The sequence below is a fragment of the Triticum urartu genome, chromosome 1, assembly GCF_003073215.2.
Source record: "Triticum urartu cultivar G1812 chromosome 1, Tu2.1, whole genome shotgun sequence".
Lineage (NCBI taxonomy): Eukaryota > Viridiplantae > Streptophyta > Magnoliopsida > Poales > Poaceae > Triticum > Triticum urartu.
In genome coordinates, this window is record NC_053022.1 from 44,124,820 (window position 1) to 44,136,602 (window position 11,783).

At 42.3% G+C, this 11,783-nt stretch overlaps 1 long non-coding RNA gene across 30 annotated transcripts; it reads right to left on the reverse strand.

The window, feature by feature from the left end:
• Positions 1-320: 320 nt before the first annotated feature.
• Positions 321-11,567, reverse strand: LOC125545767. Of its 30 annotated transcripts, XR_007300265.1 has the most exons (19): positions 11,251-11,567; positions 11,087-11,157; positions 10,913-10,993; positions 10,679-10,830; positions 10,443-10,527; positions 10,306-10,348; positions 9,690-9,750; positions 9,190-9,276; positions 9,010-9,092; positions 8,697-8,870; positions 7,291-8,337; positions 7,046-7,137; positions 6,864-6,923; positions 4,803-6,770; positions 4,513-4,536; positions 3,858-3,944; positions 2,854-3,008; positions 1,302-1,414; positions 321-412 (listed from the first exon to the last, which is right to left on the reverse strand). It is a non-coding gene; the product is annotated as an uncharacterized LOC125545767 (long non-coding RNA). The 30 variants fall into 30 exon arrangements; XR_007300290.1 differs by lacking the exon at positions 9,690-9,750 and having other exon boundaries at positions 7,291-7,454; positions 8,212-8,337; positions 8,707-8,870; positions 10,306-10,527; XR_007300286.1 differs by lacking the exon at positions 9,690-9,750 and having other exon boundaries at positions 4,513-4,630; positions 4,803-4,870; positions 5,033-6,770; positions 10,306-10,527.
• Between the last annotated feature and the right edge of the window lie 216 nt (positions 11,568-11,783).

Sequence of the window (11,783 nt, forward strand, 5' to 3'; positions counted from 1 at the left end):
TCTAATCAGAACTACATCTTGTGCCATTTATGACACTTGGATCAACATTTAAGGGAATAACAATAGATCACTGTCAAGTGGGAATGTTTTACTGAATTTCAACTTATATGATAAAATTATTAGGCAAGCTTTGAAAATAAGTTTATAAGCTTTCAGAATCATATCCGCAAACACATGACAGTTCCCTTGGAGGTATATACTTATTTCTCCATATGTCATTATTTCAAGACAAAGCATGTTATTCACACCCACTTAGAATCATAATTTCCAGTAAACTTTCCATACAGCAATATCAATAAAAAGGCTTCTGTTCTTTACCTTTGATAGAAGAGGCAACTGGCTGAGGCTGCCCTAGCATGAGGTCAAACTGTCGATTGCAGAGCTGAAGCGCTATTGAAAGTAATTACATCACCTGCTCGATGTACAAAATAACCATTATATCATATATCATATTTTACGGTTAAAACTGCAAAAGGAGTAGAGAACGGCAAAAGGGAACTACACAATTTAGTCAACAAACTAAGTTTAGAGGCGCAAATGTATGATGGAGCGCACGAATTCCTTTCGCTGGTCTCGGTGTGAATTACGTAGCCTGACAACTAAATTTCAAATCATGGCATGATGGCAAGCAAGGAAAAGGTGCCAATTCACCACCACTACCAAATTCCTCCACATCCAGCTAACTTTTATGGCTTCATGCCAACATTGGCCAACTCCTTTAACATGTAGTAGAAACAAATGATTTAATTTATATCATACAGTAAAATCTTCCCTCAAGTCTGAAAGTACCACAGACCCTGATGTAAGGAGCAGAATAAATTTAAACCATCAGGCGCATTGTTTCTAAAACCAGGGCCAACCTCTCAAATCTCTATATGGTGTTCTTGTCCCCGAGAAATAGAAAAGCGAGTTATATACAAGGAAAATGTACCAAAAGCAAGGTGAGTTAGTTGTTTCAAACATGCAGTCCTTGCTAAACATTTAGCCGAAAGAAGTAGAATAACTAACCCATCACTAACGCTTAAGTACAGTATCTGATTTTTTTTTCTGGCCATGCAAACATGTAAATATTTGGCAGATATGTAGACTAAAGTGTCAACTAAAAAACACTGTCCGCAATTGGAAGAAACATAATCAGTCTAGAATAAGCATTTGTAGCTAGATAAATTACTTATTTCAAGTTGATTGCTATTTCTTTTAGGAAGCAAATCATGGCAGGAAGTCAACTATAAAATGGCAAGAAGATGATTGTCCAACAGTTTTTCCTCTGGTTGATTTCGGGTAAAACAGAGAGGCCATACCAGCTGCACTTCCTCATTTGTAAATTCCCGACGCTTGTTCTTGTTTTGATTCATTTAGGCTGGCTATCTTCTTGCTGCTTGAACCACAAGTTCTTTTATCTTTCTTGAGACCTCTACATAGATAGAGGAAAATCAAGAAGATGAAAATTCCATTAAAGATCAAAATATCGACCTTCACTATCACCTCCAGCTCATACAAAATTAGCGACATCAAGAGACAACAAATTATAAATCGAATTAAATATTTGCACAATTCAAATATCTGCACGGAAATCTACAAGCAAACAAACAACCCCATGGATCTTTCATTGTACAAAGGCATCTCAATATACACTCAGAGCTTGATAATAGAAACGAGGCATAGTTATTTTAGTCTGCCAAGCATTTTGTGCCTACCGCAATCATGAAGTATACTGTGTAACTAACCTAATCGTTTTCTCATTGTTACCCAAGAAGGAAGAACTACCTAAATAACTGAGAGGAGGGCAGTGAGGAGGATGGCTTGGGTACTGATTCAAACTAACAACCGATAGATCGGGTTTCACATTAACATAAAACAACATCACATTTATCATCAAGTGCTAAGCTATCATCATTCAAATGCATGTAATTTCTGGTTTTACGTGGACATACCGAACGAAGCAATGGGAAAACATAGAGATCAGAATAGCAGTCCATCTAGCAGACAAAGTCAAAATAGCAACAATTTCGATCGCTTCTAGGACTATTAGCAGTGGGCCATGCACTTGCAGGTCCCGTTGCCATTAAAATGGAATCAGGTTACCCCCATGGAAGCACATTTAAAAGGTGCCGAAATCTAAACAGAAATCTTAACATATCTTAACTGAATCAAAATGACTATCCTATACATGTAAATGCACATAGAATAGCCAGGAAAACAGATCAAGTTACTCAATGGCCGCACGCACACGCATCAAAAGGTGCGGAAACCTAAACAGAAACATAAACATATATTAACCGAATTGATCAAACCTAGCTATCTGATCCAGGCCAACCAATGGCATCACATATATATCGACCGAAATGCATTGGGCCATTGCAAATCTGAATGGAGGATCAATACACAAGTTTATGATTATGGATAGGTTCGCGTTGTTTAGAGATGCGGGTTGCAGGCTATATCCATGCCAAGACAGTACCTTGTATGTATAGGACTGAAGGATAATATTTTTAAGAATCTGAATCTAACTTCCATTTAACAGAAATTATAGCATCTATACTGTGTAGAGGGTTCAGATATATATTTGTTCACCAAGCTTCTTTATTATGTCCATCTCTTTTTCTAGTTGCAATATAACACAAGGAGGCATTGTTAGTCCGAAACCAGACTGTACACGAATTTGGGCGCATTAATTTCACAAGCCAGGGAAATAATGTACTTCCCAAGACATACCATAGCTTATTCCTCTTATTTCTTTCTCAGACATGCACACATCAAATTAGAGGAATTTTAGGGAAATAAATGAAAGCTTGATGCGAGACAGGAATGGGCAAGCATATGGGAAACGAGCACTTGCAAGCATATTCTTACTTTATGAGCACCGCTAACAAGCCCTGGAGGCTCGGGGTGACATGAGGCGCCGCATCTGGTCGATCACAATGACCATCTGAATGTCGAACACCATGTCAGCTTCCTCTGCTCTAACCCAGTGGTCTGGCAGCATCGGATGCCACCAAAGCTGATCCCTGCATACCAGGACACCAAAATTATAATATGAGAAGATAGCATAGGAAGAGCAAAAAAATTTGTTTAGTCATCCCACAAAGCTACTAAATTCCTTGGCTCAGTTAAGGTGCTTTTCAACACCATCACGGAACCGGGAGTAAACTGCGCACATCTCAGCAGCTGCCACACACTGGTGCCAGACACGCGACAACAGCGGCGAGGAGGCCGGCGGCATACTCGGACGTTCAAAGCTGTTCAAAGCTCCTCAGGTTGTCTATCTATCTCAAATTCCTCTCTCTTTTACCAAAAGTTAGACACGGTCGAAAACTCAAAGAAACAAAATTCTTCTGGTTGTGTATCTCTCAGATTCCTCTCTATTTTCTTTAAAATTAGATGCGGTGGAGACGGAAAAGAAATTAACTTTGTGCACTATTTATACACACTGGGAGGAGAAAATATATGGAAGAAGTAAAACCAATTAGAGTAGTATCTAGGTTTATAAATATACAAAATTGTCGAGCATGAATTTCCCTTTTACACTTCGTCTAGCAGATTAAGTATATAACAAATCAAACAGTAAATATGTGAGCTCAATGTCGCTTGTTGGCAAGTAAACAGAAGGCAACCAAAACTGAAGATATACATGTTCTGGACAGGACAATGGTTGCTTCTGTTTGTTGCTGGCCCTCTTCTGTCCAAGGCTACCAATCGTATGGTCAGCAACTAAAACAACCATGAATTAAGAAATTAATTAACTGTAATTAACAAAAATAGACTTCACATATGAATCCAAAATGGCAATGAACACGAACCCTAACGGTGCATCACCAGAAAATAATGTTAGGAAGGATGGACGTTTCGGGAGTTACCGGTCCTGGCGCCTTAGGAGGAGGCTGCCTTCCGGAGTCCGTCCTCTTGGTGATGAAGCTGACGCCGATGAAGCTGAGAATGAAATTCTGTCCAACATAGTACAACCTCCTTTAATATTTTTATAGGATTCGATATAGAAGAGGAATTCAGACAAATTATATGTGTATAAGCATCTACAGAAACATATCTACAACTATCATGTTGAAAGTTTATTTTAATTCAACCTCTAACAGGCCGTAAACTGGCAAATGAAAAAACTGCGCTCAGGATAATAACTTCCTGGACAGCACATTAAATTGATGGCTGCTCTGAAACTGCCTGGCCAAAAAGCACAAACAAATACTCTTTGGAAAGCTTGAGACCTACACTACAACTTATATTTGGAGACTTGAAATTATGGACTGATCAGCCCAGAATTGGCCCAAACATCACTATCCAAAAACACCAATTCCTCTAACTGAACCAAACTATTCCTCTAATTATGTACAGCAGGGGCAGCAGTGCTAAATGCTTTCTTCTCTACAGATTCTTATAGCAACAAAAGCATTTGTGCATAGAAATAAGTGCCTTTCATTGAGCTTTTCAATTCAGCACACATGAGCAATTAACTTTCAAAATCCTAGAATAATAGAGGCATAGGTAAGAAACACCAACCTGCAATAGATGTTGCATAGAGAACTTTTCAGTTCAGCACACATGAGTATTTAACTTGCAAAATCCTAGAATAATACATGCATAGGTAGCTGCAGTGAGAAGGAGAGGAAGCACCAACCTGCAATGATGTTGGATAGAGAAAATAAACTCTCAGCAGGAGCATATCCGCAAGCCAAACGGGAATAACTAAAAGTAGCAATGTGTGAAACATAACAGAGAAAGTCCAATCACTAAGTTTCATAAGAACACCGACGACAAAGGAATATTGTGAGAGATTGATCTTGGCTTACCTTCTGCCAAGGACGACGTCGACGACCGCTTCGCCAGCAGTGCACCAGCACCGCGCCTGCTTCAGCAGCTGCTCCTCTCATCCCCGGCGGCGCCACAAAGAGAAAAAATGAAAAAGAGAAATCAGGAGAAGAAGCAGAGCAACGAAGAGGAGAAGAGGCAGCAATGGTGAAATAATGAAACGGGAGATGTGGAGATGCAGCCCGCACAGGAGCATGGTGGCTAGTTTTACCTCATACTCTTATCCCTTGGTCAGGCAGCGCTCGATCCAGAAGCACGGCACGCAGCGGCAACGGAGTTCTTCACCAATCCTCGCCTCCCTCTCTCTCCTGCAGATCGAATCCAGCACCGCCGCCGTCGCCGGCCAGCTCATGGAGTCCATCCACCGCCGCCCCAGATGTTGGTTGCTGCTCCCCTCCTTTCCCCTCCTCCTCTGCCGTCGCCCCAGATGCCGAGTCCCGATCGAGGCCGCACTCCTCGGCTCGAGGTCCTCAGGCTGAGGCCGGATCGAGGCCATGCTCGTCGAGGCCGGCCAGGCGGGGGAGCCCGTCCCGCGCGAACCCAGAGCTGGCGGTGGAGACGGGTTCGCCCTCGAAGCGCTTGGCCACGGAAGCCTGCGCCCGAGCGATGGGAAGGCCAGGAGGAGGAAGAGGCGAGGCGGTGGAGGAGTAGCAGTCGGCGGCGGGGCTCCTAGGGCGTAGGAGGAGGAGGTGGGAGGGAGTGGCAGCGGACGAAGGAGGGAGGAGCGAGGGGCGCGGGGCTGTGGATTGGGGCTAGGGTTCGATGCGGTGCGGTGTTTTTTTCCTTCGCGTGGTGTGCTGCATCCCCACGCGCGGCGCGGCTCGCGTGGTACCGTGCGCTCGAGGCCTTCGTTGTATGTTAGATTCTAGGAGGCTTTATATGTTAGATGGGCGCACCCCTACCAGGTTTGGAAGGCTCTGGCCAATTATTTTCGCTGCTGCTGCGGTGACTCTATGGAGCGCCAGAAACGCACGAATTTTCGACAAAAAGATTTGGCCGGACAGGTTTACTGCTCATACAGCGTCTCAGTTACTACTGCTCTGGTGCCATCGATCTAGGAAGCATGAAATTAAGCAGTTGTTGCGCCAGTGGGCTATTGCTCTCGCATAGTTTGCCAGATGTAAAAGCACTAGTTCCTTCACTGTTTTCTCTTCACCACTCCCCGGTTTGGTAGTGGCCGCCTGCACACTCTGTGCAGTTTCTGCATTACCTTTCATGTAATTGACTTTTGTCCGCCGGGTTTTTTGTCTGTTTTGAAATATATAAGGTAGAACATAATCTACCTTTAATTAAAAAAAAAGGTGAGGGCGACGCTCGAGACCGCCACGGTGCACGGCGGGTCATCGCAGCGGAGCTTTGATGAGTTCGTCGACAAGCTAACGCGTCGTTGCGGCGGATGTTTTAACCTGAGCCGACCGATCGGCCAAAAGCGTCGCAGTTTATAAATTACTAGAGGTTGGGGCGCACCATTGGCGCGCCGCCTGAGTGGTGGCTGGGCGGTGCCAGGTTGGTACACTGCCCTTTTCTCGTTGTTGTTTGCCATTTGTATAGCAAATCTGCATGTAAGCAATGCCTGGTAAACATATTTTTACTATTTCGAACCGCTGTTCAACGATTATATTATGAAAAAGCTTAATCGCATTAGAGCGTACAACTACAACAAGCAAACATCTTTCAAAATCCCCTCTCGTCAGACTACTTGACTACTTGTACACTTTCAGTCAGTGTACTTGACTACGTGTAGATTTTCAGGCACGCGATGCTGACTTCAGCGGATTTTTCATGTCAAATAAAGCAGCAGACAGTAACACTTACACCCTATTGTGAGAATAAGAACCACCTCATCTTGCTAGAGTTACAATACCTACCTCTAGGTATTCTTTGTTCATTTCGTCCCAAATTATCTTTTTCTACTGTGTCTTTTCCTCATTGTGGAGATACCCATGAACCTACAAAATTAATGAAGAATTAGAGATAATGAATAACCTATCTGGTCCTTTTTTCAGGCTCAAACATGTTCAAAGATGGATGAATAAAGGTACCTCCACATCATCAATATCAGAAAAAACTTTCTAGATCAGCATCAACTTTACTGCTTTCACCTAAGGATGACAAATAGCATTAAGAAGTTGATCAGGAGCAATCAACTTGACAATATGAACCCAAATGAGGACAGGTAGACTGAACTGAAATTACTATTGCATGTTACGGGTAACTAACAAACCTTGCGTGCCAGGATTGAGGATCCTTTGAAGCCACATAATCGTTTGCAATTTCACTATAACTAACTGTTGGAGATTTAACTCCCACTAAATTCTGCGTCAAAAAAGGCAAACTGAATTTCCAAAAAAATAAATACATATAGAGTATACAGAATGGATAGTAACAGAAAGAGCTAACACAACTGTACTGAAGAGGAACATCGATGCAATAAATCAATAGTTTTGAGCAGAAATAGCGCGTACTTACTGACAACCATCTGGTCCTTCACATCGCTGGCCGGCAGGCTTGACGGCGGAGGCTTCTCGCATGCTAACGACCAGGAGAATTAGGATGAGGCATATGGCTATGTGGCTGCTTCGGGTACTGGAAGAAGAGGCCATTTTCTTCGCGAGTGTCGATGAGCTGAATGACTGCAATTAAATATTTGAAATGTATGATGCATGATTACCCAAATCGACACGAACTAAATACAATAAGAAATATAAAGTACCGGAAAGCAATAATTTATTGAAAATCAAAATAATAATTCAAAGCAGAAGAAAGTAGTACTAAAATTTTGAGGCCCCATCTTCATACTTAGCTACATAGGAAAACAATTAGTACCTTACAGCTTATTAAAATACTCTCTGCTTCATGAAATAATAAAAAAATGCACTCTTATTTAAGCTGGTCTATTTTTTGGAACTATTTCCCTGCTTGGTTATCAAACCAATAATAACCATGCTTTTAAAAATTTGCCAACATATTTTTCTGCTATTCAGTCATAAGACAGTGTGATATCCAATATGTTATTTGTTTTATTGTGGCTCGCTATATTATTTTCGGTCCAACGGCTACTGTACTCAACTTTTCTATTTGTCAAAATGGTGTTGGCGAAACTTTTCACGAAGCACCAACACCATTTTAGGCTGAACGTCATGTTCCTAAACAAATAAGTCTGACTCGGTTCCATGTTTTTCTAATGGCTCTTTCCCCTTTCTTATTATAACTAACTACTTGTTCTTATAAGACTGTACTGCCGAATCCAAGCAGGTCGGGTACATGATCTGCAGAGCGCTCGGAGATCTTGACCAGATCAGATCCCTCCATGACTGTTAGTATAAGAGATGTATCACCATGACAGAAAAGCTTGTCCAGAAAAAGACAATTAAAGGGAGATAACATTACAATCTTGTTTCTATATGTGCAGCCTATAACAGAGCAACCACAAGACCCTGCAACTAATCTGTATCGAGTTTGTCTGCATCAAAAGCTTCAGCAGTTTCACTCCAAAAAGACGTTGTAGCTATTTCCCTGGAATAAATAAAAAAGTATAGTTAGAACTGAAGCTACCGGTATACAAAATATTCAGAATGCCGCCATGCACAAATAAATCTGGAAACTATGTTCATCACAGAGTAAAGCAAGCGGGACATTGTATTGGTAAGTCTGAAGGTTCTCTTCGAGTTGGTTGTTGCTACTAATCACATCAATAAATATAGGGAAGGAGATTCATTCATGTAAAAATGGTAGACAATATTGCCAACGAATCACAGTAAAAAGAGAATCTATACAACATGTGTTTAGCTAATTACGTGCAAGGTAAGTCTAGCCATTGAAGTTACTCGGTATACTATAGAACGGCCTAATCTTGTAAGTATAGCGCAGCTTACTTCCACTCACGGGATGAATCTCTGTATTTTTTGTCCTGCCAAGCCACGAAACGATGGTCCACAACATGAAAGGAATATTTCGCTGCCTTGATCTCAATAAATTCCAGGTAAATAATTATGTCCCATAAACTTATCAAAATGTGCTCTGGGAATGGAACCTTGCGTGGAGCAACCCTGCATCCAAATTTCAAGAAAGAGTTATCACAAACCCCAACTTCCAAAGAACATTGTAGGATAATCACACAAATAGAATAGATCAAACAAAATGGCATAAACAGAAATTAAAAACACCAAGGCAAAAGCAAGGACTAACCTTTTATATTTTTCTAAGATGTCCATTCTTCGTCTTAGTGCGTACAGCGGTGGAGCGCCATGGTGAACAACTAATTTCATTCACTGTATGGTAAAGGTAAAACAAGATTGTTTCGAAGCTAATCAGAGAGTGTAGACTGGGTGGCTAGCAATATGTGCACACGTTTGGAAGGAAGAAAACCTTGGTTTAATAGATGTCCAGAGCTCTTTACTGAACATAGAAAAATGGGACAGCAGCTGCTAATGAGGTACCAAAACCATGTGTAACCTGCATCCAAAAACCTCAATGTAAACACCCCAAGGATTGGGTGATTTCACCATGGAACCAACATACAGGGCACTAAATCTGGCGATGGTTCAAATGTATGAAATCACCTTCGATCAGGAACACAAACCAAGAATCGAAGAATAAATAATACTGGCCGTGCAGATTTCATCATAACATTCACTTATATAGCACTAATTGATGCCAAAACAAAACTTGTCTTACTTCATGCAATAAGTACCATAAAACTTCCCTTTTATTCTAACCAACAAAAGGGGAAAAGGTCCCTGCTCACCCCATCTAAATTAACAGAGCACTGGAGCCTACAAACCAGGAACCACATGAACAGAAAAAGAAAAGGCAAACCAACCATCTACTGCCAAGCTCAACTTAACCATATACTAACATGTACCTACCCTTTCATCCACCATGAAAAGGTGGCACAACTCGTTCTTCACACAATGTAGGCCGACAAAACTAAATAGAATAGCCATAGCATCAGCAAGACACACAAATCATGGATCGACCAACAAAAAAAAGTACCTCACACTGAATTAACGTAGACCAATCTGCAAAACCAAATAGGTCTGGTGTGGATAGTTCAGGGAGGTCAATGGGGATAATTCAGACATCATATAATGATTAATCTCACTACAAAGCCAGTGATGCTAATATTTGCATTATAAGCTTACGTTACAGGTAGCATTTTAGATGTGGGCATATAGATGCACGAAATAGTGAATGTGAGACTATTAAAGAACAATGAAAAGGACCATGCCAATGATTGACACTAGTAGAAAAAAATCACTGGCCGTTGCATTCGTGTAGGGGGACTTAATTGTGAGAAGAAACCTGCACTTGAAGTGAACTGAATATCATGCTTATAATTGGGTTCTCTAGATTAAAATAGCATGTGTGCTAAAACAGTATTATCTCATATCTCACAAAAATCACCAACTTCCTGTTTTTGGAAGAACATCATAGATTATGAGGAATTGCAAATCAAGACGGTTAGCTAGAGTGTGCTCTTACCTGAATTGGCCGGTCTGCGACAACAAACACAAAGAAGTGATTCCTGGCAATGTGTTGCCGGTGCAAACATTAGAGCAACTCAAACAATGGATATGGCTACAAAAATTATGATTCCACTACTTGTCGAGGGCACCAACTTGCAACAATGAGAAAGTCATGGTCCGCTTGAAGTCTGTAGCTTCATATTGGTTGTTCCCCAAGCTAATTCACCCTTCAAACTGCCTGAGTCAAATCAATAAAATCTTAGGTCCATTGTGAGTATGCAATACAATCAGAAATAATTGAATATATTCTCTTACAATAACAAACAAAAATCACTCAGAAAAGTTTCAAGGTTTGGTAAATTTCTATGAATTCCAATTAGTTCACCAACCAAACATGACAATCATCCAGGAGAGATGTAAGCTTTGGAAAGTATTGCCGGTTCAGCACAGAGGAACACACAAGCATGATGCTACCATCTTGTCCATCCATTGAAGCTTCTATTCACAACAATAACAGATGTGGCATCACAGTAGATACATCCTACAGCCAGCACACACAGAGAAAATCACCTCGGGTCGATTCCCTGGACAAGCAGAGCATGGTAGCATGAGAGAGAAGTCACCTTGGCAGGCAACAAATGGCGGTGGTGATGTTGAGCACCTCGGATGGTGCACATCCTCCTTCAGTAGATGGATCAGAGCAACTTCTCTCCATGCAATATGCACACAAGCAGATGTCACACATCACAAAGGGGATGAAGAAAACTATACAAGGGGAGGAGAGGACTGATTCGTACCTCCTGCCTACTCGGTCGCCATGGCAAGGAAAGGCTAGGGTTGGGGCTGCCTCATGAACAGAGATGTTCTCCTGCGCCAGAAAAGAGAGGGAGCTTCACGAACAGAACACCAACTTCAAATCGAACACACACACACAAAGAGAGAGAAGAGATGAAGAGGGCACCTTGTCCATGGCGTCGGCACAAGGGTCAGAGCCAGAACGAGCTCCCTCGTCACGCGGCCTCGGCCTGCATCATGGTGCTCGCACCGTCGTGGCCGTGGATCCGGACCTGTTGCTCGATTTGGGGAGAGGGGGAGGGGAGAAGGTTTCCGATGGAGGGGAGAAGATGATGGGAGGAGAGAAGGGGCGGGGGCGGCGGCTGAGGGGAAGGGCGCTGGTGGCGGCGCCGGATGTGGGGGAGGCCCAGACGAGGGAGAGGGAGAGGAATCGCCAGGGGTTGGGCTGTGCGATCTGTTTTTTTTCTCTTCCTTCAGCTGTTCGGCATACCAATCACAACTCAACCGGAAGCACTTTTTCTATCCTACGTGGACAGCGCGAGGGGGCGTGCCTTCCAGGCACGTTAATGCTTCTCGATAGTGTATGTATAAGCATTGTGTACTCTGTCATGTGTAGTGCACAAGTGTGTGCACGGTCATTGACTCAGCGTCGGGCGGTGCTATCAATGCGTACTCACGAGTATAAATCGTAAATGAATG